Below are 20,089 nucleotides of genomic sequence, written 5' to 3'. Positions count from 1 at the left end.
ATTGCTGCACTAACGAGAATGTCTCCCAAGCATTTTAGGTGTTCTGTAGCTGGATGGATTAATCCACATAGCTCTCTCCATTTACTCCCTAAATCTGAGCTGCTGAAGACGAGGTGGATTCATTTTGTTTTCGAAGAAAATGCTCCCTCAACTCTACTGAAATTCGTTTATGTCAGCGCGAATCATTTCACACCGGACTTCTTTGTGAACGAATGTCAATACAAAGGGACAATTCAAAACAGAGATTGTGCTAAAAATTTGTTACTCGACGATAGATCAGTAAACTGTTTGTGATTGAGCTTACAGCCTCCAGAGTGATACTGGATATGACAGTAATGAAGGTGAAAGCACTTTATTACAGTTCATCGGAGTTGATTTACGGATATAAAGTTTACCAGTTTATTAAGCACCACCCGAAAAGTCATAAGGTCTTTATATATTTGTTTGCTGTTAGTTGTAACGAGTGTTTCTGTGTAATTCGCTGTGCATGTTGATGATATTGCAAGGGAGAGAGAGAGAGTTTATGGATAGTATTTTATAATGCACACTTGCAATGTGTGTTATTAAGCTCTTACAGAGATTTTCTAGGGTGAAAACGGACGCTTCATCTTTTGTGTGAAGTACAATAAACATCATAAAACTCATCTGCAAAGTTCTGGCCGTCATTCGGACGGGGTCCAGTACAACAGGCTTGTACTAATATAGTGGAAAAAGACAAAATAAGTTATAACTGTAATTGAACTAAACTATATCTCTTCTATCTCCATGCAGCATATATTCGCAGTTTCTGACATTATAGCACGTCCTGACAGACTCCTTGCACCAGAGAATGAGCTCTTGAAGCTCCGCCCTCTTAGGCCGAGCGCAGCAGCTCATTTGCATTTAAAGGGGAACACACTGAAACTGCGTGTTTTTGCTCACCCCCAAAAAGTGGCAATTTTAACATGCTATAAACAATTATCTGTGGGGTATTTTGAGCTAAAACTTCACATACACACTCTGGGGACATCAGAGACTTATTTTACATCTTGTAAAATGGGGCATAATAGGTCCCCTTTAAAACTCATCTTTGATCACCAAAATGACATATTGAAACATTTTTTTCCTGTGAAAATAATTTTTAAAATAGCTTGAATGTAACTCTAGTATATGCGGAGCCATGAATATGCATATTAGTCTCTATCTCCACTCAGTCACACCAGCTCAGAATATCTGATCCACTCATTGAGTGTTTTATGTATTGCTCTCAAAATCAGACACATAACGGTAATTCATATGATTAGACTTTGGCTTGACTAAGTTATCAAACAGCTAATAATGTGTTGCTAATGTTAAGTCAGACAGCTGCCTTCTAAAAATACATCATATACATAATTCACCCACTATATTGCTAAATGTACTCGACTTTTCATATCAACAGAAAAATATACCGGGATAACCTGGCTTCTCTTGAGACCCCCCTGCTTCACAGTATAGTTAATGATATGCTTGAGGGGATTGGTTACACTATGTCTGTAATTTAGAGAACTGGGGAAATTTAAAAAAAAAAATGCATTTTTGAGACTGTAGAACCGTAGTAGACTGAAAAGGAAGAGAAGAAAAATGTTGAAAAAAGTCGTTATTTTTGTTTTTGCGCACAAAAAAGTATTCTCATTGCTTCATAACATTAAGGTAAATCCACTGAGGTCACATGGACTATTTTAACGATGTCTTTACTCCCTTTCTGGGCCTTGAAATTTGTTATGATTTGTTATGGCTGTGCATAGGGTGATCAGAAACCTCTTGGATTTCATCAGAAATATCTTAATTTGTTACAGGTTTGGAATAAAATGAATGTGACAGAAATTTCATTTTTGGGTGAACTAACCCTTTAAGCATTTGCATTGGAGAAGTCTGAATCCGAGACTGTGGCAGAAGTAAGCCTTGATATCTCTCAACAAATAAGCTCCTTTCATTTGATCCAGTCTTACCTTTCATTGGTTATGGTCAGCTTTCAGTACTTTGGAACTCATTAAGCGCAGACTTTTTACGTGGTGGAGGTCAAGTGGCACCTTTTGTGGGCTGCACATTGTCAGAATGAAGTGGCTGACTTTGCACTGGATAATCAATGTAAAAGTCATTTAGGTATCTTGGTGGGATGACATGTCGACGTGGTCAAACCAATGATAATTTTGGACATGGTGATGCTTTAGTAGCTGCCTGCCTCTGACTCAAAGGAAGAATTTTGTATGAAAGTTATGAAAGTTGGCCACTCAAGGACATTCACAGAGTTGTCCCGTTGCCACTTGTTATCTTGGCTGTGTGCTTGGGGTCGTTGTCCTGTTGGAAGATGAACCTTCGCCCCAGTCTGAGGTCCAGAGTGCTCTGGAGCAGGCTTTCATCAAGGATATCTGTGTACATTGCTGCATTCATCTTTCCCTCAATCCTGACTAGTTTCCCAGTTCCTGCCGCTGAAAAACATCCCCACAGCATGATGCTGCCAACACCATGCTTCACTGTAGGGATGGTATTGGCCAGGTGATGAGCGGTGCCTGGTTTCGTCCAGACATGACGCTTGGTATTCAGGCCAAAGAGTTCAATCTTTGTTTCATCAGACCAGAGAATTTTGTTTCTCATGGTCTGAGAGTCCTCCAGGCGGGCTGTCATGTGCCTTTTACTGAGGAGTGGCTTCCGTCTGGCCACTCTACCATACAGGCCTGATTGGTGGAGTGCTGCAGAGATGGTTGTTCTTCTGGAAGGTTCTCCTCTCTCCACAGAGAAACGCTGGAGCTCTGTCAGAGTGACCATCGGGTTCTTGATCACCTCCCTGACTAAGGTCCTTCTCACCGCGATCGCTCAGTTTGGCCGGGCGGCCCGCTGTGACACTGTCACATAAAATACATGTTTTACCGCTCTATTTATTACAATGATTTTATGTATAATAGAGTTTTAATTGGTTTACATGTTTTTTAGTCCATTTTTCCTATTATTGGTTTTAATGTGTGTATGTCTTTAAATGAGTCTGGGTCTGCCTGTCATGTGACTGATCACATGACAGGAATCAGGAAATAAGCCGGCATAAAGGAGGCAGCATGGCAAACAAAGAGGGTCATTAATCAAAGACCACAAGCTGGATTGCAGAGTTGTTTTTAAGGACTTACCTTTCCAGCACACCACATCACTTTCATTGGATTATCACTTCTGTGTAGGGATGTGCCGAATAAGGCTTTTGAAACAGTAAGGCTTTTACAACAAACTACGTCAGTGCTTCGAAGCTTTTGAAACAGTGCTCTACCTCGCCCTCTGGTGGTCAATAAAAATTACTACACCACCTGTGTCATTCAGTTTTGTTCGTTGGGATGTCATTGTAAGGTTTATTTGTACATTTAATAACCATATTAGAAAGATGGCGGTGCGTGTGTGTGCAGCGAAATTTCATTGCATTTTGCATAATACAGTGACAATAAAGACTTTCTGTTCATTTTTACTCACATCAAACTTGTATCTTTTCACCTTCTAAATAGAATGTTTAATACACCAATAAATTAGGTCTGTGATTTTTTTCATTGCACCATTTTTGTGTTCCTTACAAAACAACACAAACATGCACATTGTTAAAAAACAAAAAAACAAATGCACAAATATAAATGCAATTTCATATTTTTATTCAAGAATATTATTTGTTTCACTGTGCTGGACCTTAAGCGGCTCTTTTTTTATTAATCGCGTCCCCAGCTTTAGAAAATATTCATTCGTTTGAGCCCGATGTGACGTGTCAGTGAGATAACGAAGCTTCATTTCCACAGGTCACGTGACAGCCTCATTTCAAGCAATGCTCCGGAACACTGTTTCGGAGCACTAGTGTGTCGAAAACTCGAGACGTGTGTCGATATGGGTGTCGAACTACCCATCCCTACTTCTGTGGACTTTGTATATACACCGGTGGACACTTTGACATTGGGACTTTCAGCACGCTACTTGTCAGGCACACAGACGGAGGCAGACAGGTAAGTGAATCAACAGGTGTTTATTTAAACAGAGGCATAGACACTGGCAATGAAGAATATGGGTGAGTCAATGAACAAGCACTTTGGAACAGTGACTTAGCTGGAGAGTTAATAGATGAATGTCTTTGCAGGTGAAGGGTGAGTAACAGGTAAGTAATAGGTAAGGAGTCCAGGTACACGAGACGTAGTGCTTGCAATAGACGTTGTGCTTTCCATTGACGAGACCAAACACCGTGGTGTAGCGAGTGAGAGTCTTTATAGTGTGTGTTTGATGAGTGGATGGCTTGCAGGTGCAGGTGATTGGTGACTGAGTGCAGGTGAGGAACCAGAGGGATGCTGGGAAGTGGAGTCCGGGGAAGGTGAGACAGACAGTGACTGTGACACTACTAGGACTCTTAAGGACTGTTTTAGGGTATGGTGCTAATGGACTCCACGCTTTTAAACAGCTTAAGTTATTCTAGTTTTATTGTGTTGTTTTAAGTTCCATGTGAAAATTGTAAATACACTTTATTTATTTACTTTATTTCTGTTGTCTGTCTCATCTTTTTGAACACTCCAAAAGATCACACAGTTTAATCTGACCCCATTTTAATCCATGTAAACTCGACCGATTGGGCCGATCGTTACACCGCTCTAGGAAGAACCCTGTTTTTTCAAAACTTCTTCCATTTACAGATGATGGAGGCCACTGTGCTCACTGGGACCTTCAATGCTGCAGAAATTTTTCTGTACCCTTCCCCAGATCTGTGCCTCGATACAATCCTGTCTCGGAGATCTACAGACAATTCCTTGGACTTCATGGCTTGGTTTGTGCTCTGACATGCACTGTTAACTGTGGGACTTTATATAGACAGGTGTGTGCCTTTCCAAATCATGTCCAATCAACTGAATTTACCACAGGTGGACTCCAATCAAGTAGAAACATCTCAAGGATGATCAGTGGAAACAGGATGCACCTGAGCTCAATTTTGAGTATCATGACAAAGGCTGTGAATACTTATGTACATGTGATTGTTTTATTTTTTTATTTTTTTATTTTTAATAAATCTGCAAAGATTTCAAACAAACTTCTTTCACGTTGTCATTATGGGGTATTGTTTGTAGAATTTTGAGGAAAATAATGAATTTAATCCCTTTTGGAATAAGCCTGTAACATAAAATGTGGAAAAAGTGAAGCGCTGTGAATACTTTCCAGATGCACTGTACAGCAGTTCTCCTCTAGCCAATGAATGAACACGGTGTGATTATGATTCAGGCTGCATCACAAGTTAGAATTCAGATTGTGGTTCGGTAGCATTCAAATATTTCATCCAGTTCCTTTTGCTTGAAGATCGGATTCATCACGGCAGTATGGAGATGAAGCTGTTCATAGTTCTGTGCAGAGGACTTGTCTGGTTCTTGTGGTCTTTGCTGAGGATCTGTGCCAGTGGCTGTCATGTCAAGGAGGCCTTCAAAGGGGATTGTCTAGTTGACAGGATCTCTGCTGACATTCAGGGCTGCATTGTGGTCAGGTCTAGGTGGAGTTCCACCATCTGATCTGGATATGCACCGGATACGGCTGACTACGGTAACCTCGGGATAAACAGAGAGACTAATATTAGCATAGATGCCATTCTTCTTACGACAAGTACATCAAGTGTATTTATTTTTTATGCAGCCTAACAATCCTTTAAAGAATGTGAAATATAGAAATGTGATAATGTGTATGCCAGGTTAAACAGATGTGTTTTTAGGCTAGATTTAAACCTTTCAAATTAACCATGGTTTTACTACGAATAAAATGAAAAAAAAAAAAAAAACATGGTTCTAGTAGGCATTCCATGGTAACCACGAACTAACCATGGTTTTGCTACAAAAACCATAATTTAACTATGGTTTTGTTGTGGTTATGCCAATGGCAGTCAATAAGCCAAAGAACGTGTCTCAGGTTACGCATGTAACCATGGTTCCCTGAGAACAGAGAACGAGACACTGCGTCTAACATGCTATGGGGAACGCCTCCGCGGGAAACGGTGTCTGAAACGCTATCAAATCACGACAATCGTATTGGCCGGCGACAGCCTATGACGTCACTACTAGTGCAACCCAAACGCACATAAAGGGCGCCTAGAGAACAAGTATTCCACTTATCGTCTGAAGGGACTGTTCAGCAGGCGGCCCCGAGTATGGCCGGGAGACGCAGTGTCTCGTTCCCTGTTCTCAGGGAACCATGGTTGCATGCGTAACCTGAGATGTTCCCTTTCGAAAGGGAACTCGTACTGCGTCTAACAAGCTATGGGGAACGAAATACCCACGCCGCCATGCTGAGGGGAGTGCATGCCAAAGAATGGCTGTGACAAAAAACAGATTTTAAAAGAAATGCCAAAATCACTCCTCCTACGGGTCTAATAGGCTGCCAGTGACACCATTCCCTATGGCCAACACCCAAGCTATAAGCCTCAAAGAGGCCCCCAGAAATATCCAGAGGCCTACCAAGGCCGCTTAAAGGCTTGGAACCAACAACTTCAAACAGAAGGGGTCCCTTTAAGGGAATGTGGCCAGGGAGCCGAAAGGAGCCCCGGCCAGTCACTTCTCAGGGGAGCATAGTCTACCCCTAATGCCACCAGGGAGGCTGACCTGGTCCTGCTTTAGTAACCTAGTCTGGCCAGCAACCTGTCTGTTACCTAAAGTCTCTAAAGCACTTGCCTCCAGAGGAGGCATCCAGAAAGAGGGACTGCAAACTGGCAGTAACCAACTCAGACCGGATCGTAGAGACTTGGCATCCTGGGGAGCAGGACTCAGCATAGCACATAAAACCCTTGCAATCGAGGGGAGTTACTCTGCTCAACGTAGGATCTACAGAGCACTTTTTAAACAAGGCACTCTGGAGGCTGAGTACTCTACACAGGGTCCCTAATGAGAGGCATACCTCCAGCTCCAACAGGAGCTGATCTACCAAGGGAGTTCTTACTAAAATAATCTCTTAAACCTTTAAGACCAATTCAGGGGATGAGGTCCTCTATATGACGACCCACACAAGAGACCTACAGCCTAAAATACTGATCTACCAAACTTCCGACCAGAACTCGCAAGCGCTGTACTCTAAGGGATGACCCTCAATGCGAGGGGAGTACCAACTAGACTCAACCGAGACGAGTATTGACCAAGCTCAACGCAAGTACCAGGGAGGCTCCTGAAGAGCCTACACTCTGATATAACTCTAGGGAGTCAGGATACTAACTTAGCTGGAAATGCTAAGGAGCTACTCGACCCAGAGGATCGCCTTCAAGGTGGCCCGCTTGAGGGCCAACTACTTGCTAGCAGATCTAAAATTCTAGGGCTAGTATCAGGAAGGCTCCACTGGAGCCTGAGCTACCTGATAATTGTCTGCTCAACTCTAGGGAATTAGGACACTCAGGAACCCAGCTCAACCCGGAGGATCACTCTCAAGGAGACCCAAGGAGGGCCAACTACTTGGTAGCAAATCTAACTCCAGCAGAAACAGCCACTAGAGGTATTGCAGGCTTGGAATACTCGTTTGCATTGCCATCACGAGCCATGTACTCAGCATATCGCTTTCTACCCTTAAAACAAGGGGAGTACAAATCTATGCGACCGGGCTTACGAGGAGGCCTCAGATAGGGCCTACTACTCTAGCTTAACACAGCCACAGACCCAGGGCTAATGCCCGAGCTCTAAGGGAGGGTGCTCAACTCACCCTGAAAGGAGGGAGTACTCGATACGCTCAACCTGAGCATCACTGGTGATGGGCACATAAGGGGCACAGAGCTCTGGGAGCGAAGTGAGCTAAACCCGAGAAAGGGCTCAAGGGTGAAAGCCTGAGCAAAAATTCTTGCTCCAAGATGAGAATGACCATCTGAGCTCAGCTCTGGAGGAATGGAGGCCTCAACAGGAAGAAATTCCACAGGAAGGGCCTGCAACACTCGACCCAGCGACTTGATAATAATCAAGGAGCTTTTGAGACTTCAGCATAGTGCTTTCCACTCTTTAAATGAGAGGAAGTCTAACAACGCTCAAGGATAACCACCGGGGAGGCTTTCTATGAAAGACTACAACACCTGGCTGTCTGTCTGTACCTAACACCACTAGGGAAATGAAGCTCAGCATATCGCTTTACTCTAATATCAAGAGGAGTCTCAGCTCAGCCTAGGCAAATTAAGGAGGCTGTAAAGCCTGCTACAGCTATGCGTTGCACTGGTCTCGTATCACTCACGGAGCTTCAGAAGCATAAAAGGAGGAGCGACAACAGTGAAGGATGTGAGACCAGGCCTGGATTTTATGTTATGTTTTATTATGTTTGTGTGGCCGGCAGACGTCCGTGAGGGTCTGCCGGCAATTACTTTTTTTGTTTGAACGTTCGCCAGTTCCCGTCTCCTTCTTCCCGTACATACAAACTGTGTTACATTCGCATTAATAATGCAGAAGGCGTACTAGGATCACTAGCTGCCAGTCCTAAGCTGGAGAGGCTCTCCTAGGAGTAGCCTACTCCGAGCTACGGTATGCTAGGAGGCGGAAAAGCTACAGCATAACCACCTCTGTCTAAAAGACACTCCTAAGGTACTAGCCTAGACCAGATATAGGGGTGGCCCAAGAAGAAGGGCCGACACACACACGCAGTCATGGAGCTCAATGGAGCGAAGACTTCAGCCTAACAACTCTAAAGAAAGGAGGCCGGCTCACAACACACAGGTGAACTCACCACCTGGAGCAGTAGCTTTGAATAGAGACTCTCAAACGAGAGGAAGCCAGCTCACTCACCACAGGGTAATGTTAAGGCGGCCCGGAGAGGGCCGACACCTACAGTCATGATATATCTGGAGCTCGGGGGAGCGGAGGCTTCAGCATATCACCTTTTACTCTCACAGCGAGAGGAAACCACTTCTCTCGACCTAGGGAAGGCATCAAGGGGGCCTAACAAAGGCCATACACCTCAAATCATGATATTACCTGGAGCTCATCAGAGCGGTGGCTTCAGCAAAATGACTCTCTTCAACGAGAGGAAGCCAACTCACTTAACCAGAAGGATTATCAGGGCGGCCCCGAAGGTCTGAGCACCTGACATATCAACTATCTGGAGCTCAGATGAGCGGTGGCCTAGAAAACCAACTGCCCTTCACTACAGGTGATATTTCGTTCTAAATGTTACCCACTTTATAAAAGCCTCACAAGAGAGGAGGCACATAGTAAGGGTGTCACGATAACCTTCCCTAATCATGGGAGCTCCAGGTAAAACCATACATGGCTACTCACTACCACTGTCAAATGATATTATATTATATGTTATATAGGCCTATAAACAACGCCTAAACACAGGTAAAAACTATACACACCTTCACAAAGAAATGAATTATTATTTTCCCCTACCCACCTAATAAATATATTGCATTATAAATGGCTATAACATTGTATTCAATATAAATATTTCACATTTCCACAAACCATGGTAAATTACTACAGTTCATTCATGGTAAATGTTTGTAAGGGTGGTGATTTTGGGATTTAAAAGTCTTCTAACTTCGTTCATGGCAAAACGTTTCTCCTCATCAGTCTTGTTGGGAATGTTGAGGCTGTTTCATCCGATTTAAAACTAGTTTAATCATCGAGTGATTTGTGGTTTGTAAATGCTTCTCACTACATGTCGTAGCGCTGATTAATAATGGTATCCGGGACCGGGAATAAACGCAGCTATTCTTTAAGCTTTTGTTTTGTTATCCACTGGGCTGGGCTGAAAATCTGTGCCAAATCGTTTCGGATCGTTATGCAAGCACGCTTGGCCAATTCTCAGAAAAGAAAAATTTGAGCCAAAAGAATGAGTAATTCACAAATGATTGGTATCACTAGTTCAGTCGACAGAAATACGGGTCACACCTAATAACCGCTGAAATATTTGCACGGAAAGCCTTTCTCAGGTCAGTCGGAGGAGCGTACATGGTATGAACAGTGAGTATATAGCCGTACAGCTGCAGGTGCCACTGCGGCCACATATCTAACCAAATTTAGCCGAACCGCCAGGAAAAGAGGAGGAGGGAGGCTGGGGTGCCCTTGGGCTGGATGAAGATGATTGGTGGGCCGGATTTGGCCCGTGGGCCGCCAGTTGAATAACCCTGCAATACAGTGTTGAAAGAACTGGGCTAATATGGGCATACTTCCTAGTTCTAGTAAGAACTCTAGCTCTTGCATTTTGGACCAGCTGGAGTGTGTTTATTAAGCTTGCAGGGCAACCACCCAGTCGAGCATTACAGTAATCTAGCCTTGAGGTCATGAATGCATAAGCTAACTTTTCTGCATTTGTCATTGAGAGCATATGTTGTAATTTTGATATATATTTAAGATGGAAAAATCTAGTTTTACAGATACTAGCAATATGGCTTTCAAATGAAAGATTGGTAACATAGTGCACATGATGATGAAGACTTGACAGAGCAGCTATCAAGTGTTAGACAGTATTCTAGGTTATTACGTTTGGAGGTTTTTGGTTCAATAATTAAAACTTCTGGGGTCTTAGAGTATCAGAATATTCATTTTTGGGTAAACTATCCCCTTAAGTAGTAGGAAATTACTAGTCATCCAATTTTTATATCAACTATGCATTCTGTTAATTTTATGATCTGGTATGTTTTGTCAGGGCATGAAGAAATATAGAGTATCATCAGTGTAACAGTGAAAACTAACGCCATTCTTCCTAAAGATATCAAGGGTAGCATGTACAGGGTGAACTCTATTAGAGCAGTCTCAGTACTATGATCCTGACAGGAAATCCACACAGATACTATTTCTTTCTAAAAAGGAACATAGTTATGAGGATACTGCCTTTCCTAGTATTTTTGACAGAAAAGGGAGATTTGAGATCAGTCTGTAATTAACTAGTTCTCTAAGATCAAGTTGCGTTTTTTAATTAGATTTTTAATAACAGCCAGCTTAAATGTTTTTGGTACATATCCTAATGACAATGATGAATTAATGATATTAAGAAAAGGAAATATGACTTCTGGAAGCATCTCTTTCAGTAGCTTAGTCAGTATAGGGTCTAACATACATGTTGCTGATTTTGATGATTTAACAAATTTAGACAATACTTCCTCTCCTATAGCAAAGAATGAATGGAATTGTTCCTCAGGGGGTCGATAGCAGGATGTCTGATGCATAGTAGACAGTTGCATGGTTATAATTTTCTCTCTAATAGGGAGAGAAAATCTTGCAAATAAAGAAATTACTGCTGTGCTGTTTGGAAATGTCTGAAGTTGAAGCCTTATTTCTCATTAATTTAGCCACCGTATCAAATTAATAGTCAAGTCAAGTCAAGTCACCTTTATTTATATAGCGCTTTTTACAATGTAGATTGTGTCAAAGCAGCTTTACATTGATAACTGGTACATTATTTGGCTGCACAGCAGCTCTTAAAAGAATAGTGTCAATGCAGGCAGATCAAAGCACTGTTGAATATCAAATGTCAAGTCAAATGTCAAGTGTCCCCAACTAAGCAAGCCAAAGGCGACAGCGGCAAGGAACCCAAACTCCATCAGGTGACATCAGGTGGCAGACAAGTGGCAAATAGGTGTTTAAATGGAGAAAAAAACCTTGGGAGAAACCAGGCTTAGTCGGGGGGCCAGTTCTCCTCTGGCCAACAGTGCTTTGTTACGATTCAGGTAGCTATCATAAGTCCGACAGGATCGCAACATTCAAAGTATTTATTCCAGTTCCATCCAATTGAGGATCGTATTCATCACAGCGGTATGGACGGTTGTTGAGGAACTGTGTCGTGGCTGTCGTGTCGATGAGGCCCTCACAGTGGATGATCTAGTTGACTCAATCTCTGCTGATACTTCAGGGCTGCGTTGTGGTCGTGTCAAGGTGCAGGTCCTTGCCCTCACCTGGATACGGCCCGGATCCGGTTGACTACGGTGAACCTCGGGATAACCAGAAAGACTAATATTAGCGTAGATGCCATTCTTCTTCTGATGTAACAAGTACATCAGGCGTTATAGGAAGTGTTCCCGGTTCCGGCTGACCTAATTTATGCAGCCTAATAATCCTTTAACGGATTTGAAAATATAAATTGGTAATGTGTTATGTGTATGCCAGGTTAAAGAAATGCGTTTTTAGTCTAGATTTAAACTGACAGAGTGTGTCTGCTTCCCGAACAATGCTAGGAAGATTGTTCCAGAGTTTAGGTGCCAAATAGGAGAAGGATCTACCACCTGCAGTTGATTTTGATATTCTAGGTATTATCAGCTGGCCTGAATTCTGAGATCGCAATAGACGTGAAGGACTATAATGAATTAGGAGCTCGCTCAGGTACTGGGGAGCTAAACCATTTAGTGCTTTGTAAGTAATTAGCAAGATTTTAAAATCTATACGATTTTTAACAGGAAGCCAATGCAGTGTTGACAGAACTGGGCTAATATGGTCATACTTCCTAGTTCTAGTAAGAACTCTAGCTGCTGCATTTTGTACGAGCTGTAGTTTATTTATCAGGCGAGCAGAACAACCACCCAGTAGAGCGTTACAGTAATCTAGCCTTGAGGTCATGAACGCATGAACTAACTGTTCTGCATTTTTCATTGAGAGCATATGTCGTAGTTTAGATATATTTTTAAGATGGAAGAATGCGGTTTTACAGATGCTAGTAACATGGCCTTCAAATGAAAGATTGGTATCAAAGAGCACACCCAGGTTCCTAAGTGACGACGAAGACTTAACAGAGCAGCCATCAAGTGTTAGACAGTATTCTAGGTTATTACGTGAAGAAGTTTTTGGTCCAAAAATTAGAATCTCTGTTTTTTCTGAATTTAGTAGTAAGAAATTACTGGTCATCCAATTTTTTATATCAGCTATGCATTCTGTTAATTTTGTGAATTGGTAAGTTTCGTCAGGGCGCGAAGAAATATAGAGTTGAGTATCATCAGCGTAACAATGAAAACTAACGCCATGCTTCCTAATGATATCTCCCAAGGGTAGCATGTACAGAGTGAACTGCAACGGTCCTAGTACTGAGCCTTGCGGTACTCCATATTGAACTTGTGATTGATATGACATCTCTTCGTTTACTACTACAAACTGATAACGGTCAGATAAATATGATTTGAACCATGACAATGCAATTCCACTAATGCCAACATAATTTTCGAGTCTATTTAAAAGAATATTGTGATCAATAGTGTCAAATGGAGCACTAAGATCCAGTAACACTAATAGAGAGATACAACCACGATCTGATGGTAAGAGCAAATCATTAGTAACTCTAATGAGAGCAGTCTCAGTACTATGGTACGGTCTAAATCCTGACTGGAAATCCTCACAGATACTATTTCTTTCTAAAAAAGGAACATAGTTGTGATGATACTACCTTTTCTAGTATTTTTGACAGAAAAGTGAGATTTGAGATCGGCCTGTAATTGACTAATTCTCTAGGATCAAGTTGTGGTTTTTTAATAAGAGGTTTAATAATAGCCAGCTTAAAAGTTTTTGGTACGTATCCTAGTGATAAAGATGAATTGACGATATTAAGAAGAGGATCTATAACCTCTGGAAGCATTTCTTTCAATAGCTTAGTCAGTATAGGGTCTAACATACATGTTGTTGATTTTGATGATTTAACAAGTTTAGACAATTCTTCCTCTCCTAAAGCAGTAAATGAATTGAATTTTTCCTCAGGGACACTACAATGCACTATCTGACGCGATACTGTAATAGACGGTTGCATGGTTATAATTTTCTCTCTAATATTATCAATCTTGCAAGTAAAGAAGTTCATAAAGTCATTACTGCTGTGCTCTTTGGAAACATCAGAAGTTGAAGCTTTATTTCTTGTTAATTTAGCCACTGTATCAAATAAATACCTAGGGTTGTGTTTATTTTCTTCTAAAAGTTTTGAAAAATAAGCAGATCTAGCAGATTTTAAGGCCTTTCTGTACTCAATCATTCTCTCTCTCCACGAAATGCGAAATACTTCTAGTTTTGTTTTCTTCCAGCTGCGCTCCATTTTTCTGGCTGCTAACTTTAGGGCCCGAGTGTGCTCATTGTACCATGGCATTGGATTCATTTCCTTAATCTTTTTTAAGCGCAAAGGAGCAACTGAGTCTAATGTGCTGGAAAAGACGGGCAATAGTTTCTGTTACAACATCGAGGTTTCTGGTATGCTAAGGCGATGAAACTGATCAGGAAGATTATTTATAAAGTGATCTTTAGTGGTAGAAGTGATGGTTCTACCATATTTATGGCATGGAGGCAGTTTAGCCGCCTTGACTAAATGTAGTATACACGAGACTAGATAATGATCTGAGATGTCGTCACTCTGCTGCAGAATTTCAACAGCATCAATATCGATTCCATGTGACAATATTAGATCTAAGGTATGATTACGACAATGAGTGGGTCCTGACACATGTTGTCTAACACCAATAGAGTTTAGAATATCTGCAAATGCCAATCCTAATGCGTCTTTTTTATTATCTACATGGATATTAAAATCACCAACAACAAGGACTTTATCTGCAGCCAATACTAACTCCGACAGAAAGTCAGCAAATTCTTTGATTAAAGTCTGTATGGTGTCCTGGTGGCCTGTATACAGTAGCCAGCACAAATGTCAACCTACATAATGTTACGTAAGGTACCATCACTTCGAAGGAATTATATTTGAAAGACTTTTGACTAATACTGTAAATATTACTATAGATTACAGCAACACCTCCCCCTTTGCCTTTCTGACGGGCATTGTGTCAATAATCATAACCTTGAGGACTAGACTCATTTAAAGTAATGTAATCGTCTGGTTTTAGCCAAGTTTCCGTCAAACACAGCACATCTAGATTATTATCTTTGATAATATCATTAACAATAAGTGATTTTGAAGAAAGGGATCTAATATTTAACAACCTGAGTTTTATCATTTGTTTAGCATTATTATCTCTATTTTTTATTTGTTGAACATCAATTAAATTTTTACCATTAAATGGGTTTGGAAATTTTTTGTTTTTACTAATTCGGGGTACAGACACAGTCTCTATTTGAAAATATCTAGATGTAAGAGTTTCTATGTGTTGGGAGTTATCTGAATAATCTGACTTCTGTAACGTGAGGCAGCTAGCAGACGGTCGGTTTAGCCAGTCTGTCTGCTTCCTGACTTGGGCCCCAGTTTGTCATGTTTCAGTTCTAAGACTATGTGCCATATTACTAGAGAGAAGAGCAGCACCATCCTGGGAGGGATGAATACCATCTCTTTTCAACAGGTCAGGTCTGCCCCAAAAGCTTTTCCAATTGTCTATGAAACCTATATTATTTTGCAGACACCACTTAGACAGCCAGCCATTGAGTGATGATAATCTGCTAACTATCTCATCACTCCGACGAACAGGAAGGGGGCCAGAGCAAATTACTTCTCCTGACATTGTACTTGCGAGTTCACACACCTCTTTAATGTTAGTTTTAGTGATCTCCGACTGCCGAAGTCAAACATCATTAGTGCCGACGTGAATAATAATCTTAGAGTATTTACGATTAGCATTAGCCAGCACTTTTAAATTTGCTTTGATGTCAGGTGCTCTGGCTCCTGGCAAACATGTGACTATGGTGGCTGGTGTCTCTATTTTCACGTTCCGTGTAATAGAATCGCCAATAACTAGGGCACTTTCAACAGGATTCTCAGTGGGTGTATCACTGAGTGGGGAGAACCTGTTTGATGTTCTTATTGGAACGGAAGAGTGGTGTTTTCCACGGCTAAGCCGCCTCACCGTTACCCAAGTGCCCTGCTGCGCGGGCTCTACAGCCGGAACCAAACAATGTACAGAGTTCACTAAGCTAGTCGCATCCAAAACAGTATCTGAAGCCCTTGCATTCTTACTATCCTCGATTAAAGTTTGGATGCGTGTCTCTAATTCTGAGATTCTCTCTGTCAGCCTGACTATTTCCCTACATTTATGACATGTAAATCCCTCGTCGCTGACAGAGAGAGCTATGGTGAACATGTGGCAAATGGAACAGGTAGCAATGCTGGGAGAGGATGACATGACTCACCGTGTTTGTAGACTGATCCGACTTACCACAGCTGTTTGAAGAACGCGTTGAAAAAGGAGCGCGCGAGAGACTGTTAACAAGTTAACAAGCTAGCGCTGCAAATGCAAATGCGTTGTAACAGCGATTTAGATTCAAAGATTACAAGCTAGCGACATCAGATTAGTGTGGTAGGCAATATTACATATAAGGTAATAAAAAAATAAAATAAAAAAATAAGCAACAATGAATAAAAGTAAGAGATTCAAAACAAAGCTATACGGAGTTACAGACGCAAACCAATCTGAGCAGCGAGGCAGCTAATACCTAGGGTTGTGTTTGTTCTCTTCTAAAAGAGTCGAAAAGTAAGCAGATCTAGCAGTTTTTAAGGCCTTTCTGCATGCAGTAGCACTGTCCTTCCACGAAATATGAAATACCTCTAGTTTTGTTTTCTTTTAGCTGCGCTCCATTTTTCGTTATACCACGGTGTCAGACTATTTTCCTTAATCTTCTTTAAGTGCAAAGGAGCATCTGTGTCTAAAGTGCTGGAAAAGAGAGAGTCAATGGTTTCTGTTGCAACATCGAGTTCTTTTAAGAAGAATATCTGGATATATCTGGTATGCTGAGGAGTTCAAACTGTTTAGGAAGGTTATTAATAAAGCAATCGTTAGTGGTAGTGATAGTGATAGTTTTACCATATTTGTAACAGGGAGTTGCTTTTGCAGCCTTGGCTAAATAGAGTATACACCAGTGGCATGCGGTCCATATAAGCTGTGAATGCTCTGCATACCCAAGCTATTTGTGGACTCAGCAATTAATATTAACACTATCTATAAATTACTATTATATCCCTTGTTTAAGGTGTACCATAAAGTCTACATGATAAAAAATTGGTAATGCGTATGTAACTGTCTGTAATTTATTTATTTGCCAAGCGACAGTAATTTTCTTTAAATCTGCCAGTTACAGAGACTTCCGGGTAAGCTGATCTACAGCAGCTTTTGTGCCTTTGCTCTTTTGTTATGGAACGTCATCATTGTCCCGCGTTCTCATTCGTTTTCTGGCCTATGGGTTTCTCATTCGTTTTCTGACGCACCACCCAGCATACCTGGTTAAAAAAAGTCACCATTTGCCACTGGTATACACGAGTCTAGATAATGATATGAGATGTCATTGCTCTGCTGCAGATTTTCAATGCCATAAACATCAATTCCATGTGACAATATTAGATCTAAAGTATGATTACGACAACGAGTGGGTCCTGACATATGTTGCCTAATGCCAATAGAGTTTAGAATCCCAATGCATCTTTTTCATTATCTACATGTTTATAACAGTAAACTTGGGGGGTGGGCTCATTTAAAGTAATGTAATTTTCTGGTTTTATTCAAGGTTTTCAAACACAGCACATCTAGGTTATGATCATATCATTTACAAAAAGTGCTTTTGTACAAAGGGATCTAATATTCAGCAAACCAAGCTCTATCATTTGTTCATCTGTATTATGGCTGTTTTTTATTTGTTGAACATTAATTAAATTTTACCTTAAATGGGTTTGGGACTTTTTTGTATTAATTAGATTTGGGGAACAGACACCACAGTCTCTATTTGATAATATCTAGGTGAAAGAGTCTCTATGTGTTGGGATTTATATGACTTCTGACATGAGGCAGCTTACTGATTTACTGACCTGGGTCCCAGTTAGTCAAGTGCTATTTGCCTCCCAACAGGGAGGGGGCCAGTGCATATTACAGTGTCTGACATCGTACTAGCAAGTTCACACACCTCTTTAATGTTATTTTTAGAGATCTCCGACTGGCGAAGTCGGACATCATTTGTGCCGATGTGAATAACAATCTTAGAGTATTTACAATTAGCATTAGCCAGCTCTTTTAAATTTGCTTTGATGTCAGGTGCTCTGGCTCCCGGCATATGTTTGATTATGATGGCTAGTGTCTCTATTTTCATGTTCCACACTATAGACAGACCTGCATGCTCAGAAGAGGTGAAAAAGGTGACATGTTTACAAACTATATTGTTGTTTGGGGTTCTGGGGGCATCTTCCTCCAGGAGAATTTTTTGTGATTTTAACATCTAAACAAAGCATTCTGGTGCACTTTGACAAGAAAATAAAGGGAAAAAAACAACATTTGCTTTGAATGGTTGGATTCTGAAATCCACCGCCGCTTCAATGTTGAGCGGTTGTTGAGCAAGGTATTAATCAATTTATATCCTTCTAAATATTAAATGATTTGAATGACTTCTTCAAGCTTATATGTTAAAGCATTTATTTTACTTTTCATCTTCAATCACTAGAGAATAATGATGACTATTGTCTGAACCTCTTATTGAGAGAAAGTATATCTTTTGGGAAAGTTTCCTGGTCAGAGCTAGAGCTCAACCAAATCCAACCTTAAAGAAGCTCTGTATGTCAGCACGCTTTTGTTACAGGCCATCTGCTAGCACCAAAGTCAGATAAATCCCAACACATAGAGACTCTTTCACCTAGATATCATCACATAGAGATGTGTCTGTTCACTGATTTAGTAAATACAAAAAAACTCCAAAACTCATATAAGGGTAAAAATTTAATTGACGTTCAACAAATAAAAAACAGATATAATACGGATGAACAAATGATAAAGCTTGGATTGCTGAATATTAGATCCCTTTCTTCAAAAGCACTTATTGTAAATGATATGGATCACATACTATAAACTAGATGTGCTGTGTTTGACAGAAACCTGGCTGGGTGTTGCTGTAATTTATAGTAATATCTTCAGTATTACTCAGAAGTTTTTAAAATATGATTCCTTCAAAGTGATTGTGCTTTATGTAACATTATGTAGTGTACGTGATAAATCCCGTTTGACATTTGTGCTGGCTACTGTATACAGGGCACCAGGATGATTTTCTGTCGGAGTTAGTTCTGGCTGCAGATAAAGTCCTAATTGTTGGTTATTTTAATATCCATGTAGATAATGAAAAAGACACATTGGGATTGGCATTTACAGACATTTTAAACTCTATTGGAGTTACACAACTCGTGTCAGGACCCACTTATCATCGTAATCATACTTTAGATCTAATATTGTCACATGGAATCGATATTGATGCCGTTGAAATTCTGCAGCAGAGTAATGACATATCAGATCATTATCTAGTCTTGTGTATACTACATTTAGCCAAGGCTGCAAAACCACCTCCCTGTTACAAATATGGTAGAACTATCACTTCTACCTTTAAAGATTGCTTTATAAATAATCTTCCTGATCAGTTTCATCTCCTAAGCATACCAGATAACTTAGAAGAACTCGATGTTGCAACAGAAACTATTGACTCTCTTTTCTCGAGCACATTAGACACAGTTGCTCCTTTGCTCTTAAAGAAGATTAAGGAAAATAGTCCAACGCCGTGGTACAACGAGCACACTTGGGCCCTTAAGAGAGCAGCCAGAAAAATGGAGAGCAAAACAAAACTAGAGGTTTTTCGCATTTCGTGAAAAGAAAGCATTTTTGCATACAGAAAGGCCTTAAAAAGTGAAAGAAAACAAACACAACCCTAGGTATTTATTTGATACAGTGGCTAAATTAACGAGAAATAAAGCTTCAACTTCTGATGTTTCCAAACGGCACAGAGGTAATGACTTTATGAACTTCTTTACTTGCAAGATTGATAATATTAGAGAGAAAATTATAACCACGCAACCGTCTACTACAGCAGGGGTTCCCAACCACATTCCTGGAGGCCCCTCAACACTGCATGTTTTCCATGTCTCCATAATCAAACACACCTGATTCAGATCATCAGCTCATTAGTAGAGACTCCAAGACCTGAAATGGGTGTGTCAGACAAAGGAGAGATACAAAATATACAGTGTTGGGGGCCTCCAGGAACGTGGTTCCACTGTAATACACAGACTGTCCTCCAAAAAACGACCCTATAGGTCATTTTTCAAACACCTTATTACAACCTATATTTACGTTTTAAAGTCATGCGCCCTTTAGCTGGCGTAAAAATAATAACAGTGTTGTGTTACATCTGTCGTCATGAATTTACGTATGACTGTCATTACCAATCAAAATGCGTGTCCATTTAAATGCAATGTGTGG

The 20,089-nt window shown here is 40.8% G+C and overlaps 1 protein-coding gene and 1 long non-coding RNA gene across 4 annotated transcripts in view; one reads left to right on the top strand and one right to left on the bottom strand.

Annotated features, from left to right (window-relative positions):
• The window catches only part of LOC127497975 (uncharacterized), a 393,949-nt gene that overhangs the window by 33,364 nt on the left and 340,496 nt on the right, over positions 1-20,089 (top strand). For 2 of the 3 annotated variants that reach the window (XR_007925718.1, XR_007925717.1), the window contains exon 2: positions 12,069-12,659. This is a non-coding gene — a long non-coding RNA (uncharacterized LOC127497975). Of the gene's footprint in view, positions 1-12,068; positions 12,720-20,089 lie in introns of all 3 variants that reach the window. The other variant, XR_007925716.1, reaches the window with a different exon arrangement.
• Positions 13,230-20,089, bottom strand: part of LOC127497970 (uncharacterized) — a 351,488-nt gene continuing 344,628 nt past the window's right edge. Inside the window, exon 3 of the mRNA XM_051866826.1 lies at positions 13,230-13,825. The gene's annotated coding sequence lies outside the window, so the exon portion shown is untranslated. The remainder of the gene's footprint in view (positions 13,826-20,089) is intronic.

This window comes from Ctenopharyngodon idella, chromosome 16, assembly GCF_019924925.1.
Source record: "Ctenopharyngodon idella isolate HZGC_01 chromosome 16, HZGC01, whole genome shotgun sequence".
Taxonomy (NCBI): domain Eukaryota; kingdom Metazoa; phylum Chordata; class Actinopteri; order Cypriniformes; family Xenocyprididae; genus Ctenopharyngodon; species Ctenopharyngodon idella.
Note: the sequence above shows the minus strand (reverse complement) of the source record. Positions and strands in the feature narration are given on the sequence as shown.